Here is a 4424-nt window from a genome sequence, read left to right on the forward strand (position 1 = left end):
AAATACAGAGAGAGACAGAGACAGAGAGACAGACAGAGACACAGAGAGATGGAGACAAAGACACAGAGAAAATGTGCTCAAATTACAAATCTAAAATGCACCACCCCCTCAAAAAACGGAATAAGCAAGCTAAACAAAGTTTCAGAAAGTCTGAAAAGTTCGCCACAGTATCACAGGATTTATGGTGTGTATAATTGGATTCCCAGGATGAGATGAAAGAATGTAGAGAGAAAAATACTTGAAAAAAAAGATTCCAATTTCCAACATTTGAAGAAGAAAATAATACAGGTAATAGAGTTTTGTTAAATCCCAAGCATGATAAATATGAAAAAGCTATGGACTGACACTTCATAATCTATCTGCTAAAAGCCAAAGTGGAAGGGGAAATCTTAAAAGCAGACAGAAAAGCAAGCAAGCTACCAAACACAAAAGTAAGGAACAAGGCACAATACAAGCCAGCCGGGACCTTGTCAAAGCAACTGGCGATGGTGCAACGGCAAGAGGAGATTACACCCAGTCCAACTCATGACATGGAAGAAGCCACACGCCAAAGCATAGAGGAAGACTTTGAAGGACAGGCCACACACAGAGAACCCAAAAGAGTAATCAATGATTGGAGAAAGTTTAAATTAGAAAGTGAAGATAGCGATTCATTTCCACCCAGTAAGAAAGAGATCCTCAGACAAAGGTCTTCTCCTCAGAGCAGAGATGACAAAGACTCAAAAGAGAGAATGGGCAGAAAGATAAGCATTCAAGAATATGAACTAATTCACCAAGACAAATAAGATGAAAACTGCCTGCGCAAATACCGTAGACAGTGCATGCAGGATATGCATCAGAAGCTGAGTTTGGGGCCTAGATATGGCTTTGCTTATGAGCTGGAAACAGGGCAGCAGTTCCTGGAGACCATTAAGAAGGAACAGAAGGTCACCACGATCGTGGTGACCATTTATGAAGATGGAGTGAAGGGCTGCGATGCACTCAACAGCAGTTTAGCCTGCCTTGTGGCAGAGTACCCAATGGTCAAGTTCTGTAAGATAAAAGCTTCTATATGTTTTTCTTTGGATTCACCTTCTTATTTAGCTTCTCTAGGATTTTTTACGAATTATAGGCTCGATGTCCTTTATTTATGGCTAGAAACCAATTATGAGTGAGTACATCCCATGTTCATCTTTTTGGGCCTTGGTTACCTCACTCAGGATGGTGTTTTCTATTTCCATCCATTTGCATGCAAAATTCAAGATGTCATTGTTTTTTACCGCCGAGTAGTACCCTAATATATATATATATATATATATATATATATATATATTATATATATATATAATATATATATATATATATATTCCACACTTTCTTCATCCATTCTTCCACTGAAGGGCATCTAGGCTGTTTCCAGGTTCTGGCTATTACAAATAATGCTGCTATAAACGTAGTTGAACAAATGTTTTTGTAATATGATTGGGCATCTCTTGGGTAAATTCCCAACAGTGGGATTGCTGGGTCCTGGGGTAGGTTGATCCCAAATTTCCTGAGAAACCTCCACACTGCTTTCCAAAGCGGTTGCACAAGTTTGCATTCCCACCAGCAATGGTTGAGTGTACCCGTTACTCCACATCCTCTCCAGCAAAGGCTATCATTGGTGTTTTTGATTTTAGCCAATCTGACAGGTGTAAGATGGTATCTCAACGTTGTTTTGATTTGCATTTCCCTGATTGCTAAGGAGGTTGAGCATGCCCTTAAGTGTCTTTTGGCCATTCGAACTTCTTCTGTTGAGAATTCTCTGTTCAGTTCAGTTCCCCATTTTTTAATTGGGTTAATTAGCATTTTAAAGTCTAGTCTCTTGAGTTCCTTATATAAAAACATATAGTTATCCTCCTGGATATTGGAAGTAGACAAGATTGCCGGACAAAAAATGGGAACTTGGAGGTGGGGTGGGATGGGGGGATGGGGAGAGAAAAGTGTGAAGTGGAGGATGGGAAGAGCTTGGGGGAATAGGATGGTAGGGATATAGGAAGGGTGGATATGGGAACAAGGAATTATATATCGTAATTAAGGGAGCCATTCTAGGGTTGGCAGACACTTGACTCTAGAGGGGTTCCCAGGTGTCCAGGAAGACGCCCCCAGCTAGTTCCTTGGGCAGCTGAGGAGAGGGTGCCAGAAATGTCCAGATCCTATTGCCATACTCATGAATATTTTGCATATCACCATAGAACCTTCACCTGGCATTGGATGGAGAAAATGACAGAGCCCCACATAGGAGCACCGGACTGAGCTCCCAAGGTCCTGATGAGGAGCAAAAGGAGGGAGATCATGAGCAAGGAAGTCAGGACCGTGAGGAGTGCGTTTACCCATTGAGACGGTGGGACAGATCTAATGGGAGACCACCAAGTCCAGTTGGAATGGGACTGATGGAACAGCGGACCAAACCGGACTCTCTGAATGTGACTGACGGTGGAGGAGGACTGAGAAACCAAGGACAAAGGCGATGAGCTTGAACTCCACAGCATGGACGGGCTCACTGTGAGCCTTGTCAGTTTGGTTGCTCACCTTCCTGGACTTAGGGGGAGCTGGGAGGACCTTGGACTTAACATAGTGAAGGGAACCCTCATGGCTCTTTGGCTTGGAGAGGGAGGGAGTGGGGTATGGGTGGAAGGGAGGGGAGGGAAGAGGGAGGAGGAGGGGAGGAGATGGAAATTTTTATAAAAAAAATAAAGAATTAAATAAAAAAAGCTTCTAATACCAGTGCTGGGGACCACTTTCTCCAGATGTTCTCCCTACCCTGCTTGTATACAAAGGTGGGAAACTCATTAGCAATTTTATTAGCGTTGCGGAACAGTTTGCTGAAGAATTTTTTTGCTGGAGATGTGGAGTCTTTCCTAAATGAATATGGATTACTACCAGAAAGAGAGATGCATCACCTAGAGCAGACCACCATGGAAGATGAAGATGATGAATAAGCATTCTCTGTGTCAGGATCTCATATCTGACCTTTACACAGTGAACATTGGTTTTGGAAGTATCTATATTCCTTTAGCAAACACTAAATATGGCCATAGCTATCCAAATTTTGTAGAAAGACACTAAAATTATGTTAATAGCATTTTTAGTATCAGCTATCCAAGTTGAGATAATATTTTGCTGCAAAATGTTATAGTTCCTAACAAAAACTGAGCAAACAGAGGAGGTGGATAATGTTAATGTTATTTCACTTTAAAAATCCCTTTAAAGATACCTGTTAGCTTTTTTACTCCTTACTTTTTTCCTTGGCATTTTTATTTGAGCTTTGGAAACTAAATACTACTTATGAAATGACTAGTATGATAAGAATAAAATCATATGAAGAAACAAAATCAAAAAACAAAAAAATAAGGAACAATGATTCAGATGATCAGATTTCACATTTGAAACAGTGAAGGACAGAACTCCATGAAGTCAAGGTGGTGGTAGACGAAAGCATCAACAATCACAGCTCCATATACAGCCATCATGACTGCATGTTTACAAGAAGAGAGAGAGATGACAGGGTGTTTAAGTACGGCTACAAATATTTATTTCCTAATTGATTTGTTCAAATCGTGAATGAAACTCTTCAGGGTAAAGAGAGATGGTTCCAGATGAAAACTGGAATTCTTAGGGAGTGAAGATATTTAGAAATGTTAATATCTGGATTAATATAAAAATGGATTTCACCCCTTAATCTTTTAAAAATAGATTTTTTAAAAATCCTCAATTGGTCACAATGATTTATTTTTGTGATACCAATATTCAGAAGGCTAGGACAGGAGAATTCCCAAGAAGTCAAGTACAATCTGGGCCTCATATTAGTTCCAGAAAAGTTTAGACCATACAACAAGACTATCTGTAAGAGCAAAAAATATATATAAAATATATAAAATTTCTTGTAGACTTATAGTTTCTGTAGATGTGACAATATGACAATGGTCTCCATAAAGAAAAGGTAGGGGGATAACAATCCAATATAGTTTGTGACTTTTATGTGACCTGGCAGATTATTAACCTTAGAGTTAAAGATTAAACTACTAGAGCAACCACTTTACAAGAACTAGAATTTTTAATGACACGTTTATTTTTATTTTATGTGCATTGATATTTTAATTGCATGTGTTTCTGCATGAGGGTGTCAGATCCCTTGGAGGTGAAGTTAGAAGTAGTTGCGAGCTGCCATGTGAATCCTGGGAATTGAACCCAGGTCCTCTGGATAAACAACCAATATTGTTAACTATTGTGCAATCTGCTCATCCCAGAATTTTTTAAGAAGCTGTTTTTTGGTTTTTTTATACTTCTGGATAGAAATTTACTTTCTATCCAAAATTCTTCAACACACACACACACACACACACACACACACACGTATGTATACATAAATATTTAGAGAGAAAGAATATTTATGAACAATTTTT

At 39.2% G+C, this 4424-nt stretch overlaps 1 pseudogene; it reads left to right on the forward strand.

Moving 5' to 3' along the window:
• The first annotated feature begins 530 nt into the window (after positions 1-530).
• On the forward strand, positions 531-2960 carry LOC119808214 (annotated as a pseudogene).
• Positions 2961-4424: the final 1464 nt, after the last annotated feature.

The sequence above is a fragment of the Arvicola amphibius genome, chromosome 2, assembly GCF_903992535.2.
Source record: "Arvicola amphibius chromosome 2, mArvAmp1.2, whole genome shotgun sequence".
NCBI classification, from domain to species: domain Eukaryota; kingdom Metazoa; phylum Chordata; class Mammalia; order Rodentia; family Cricetidae; genus Arvicola; species Arvicola amphibius.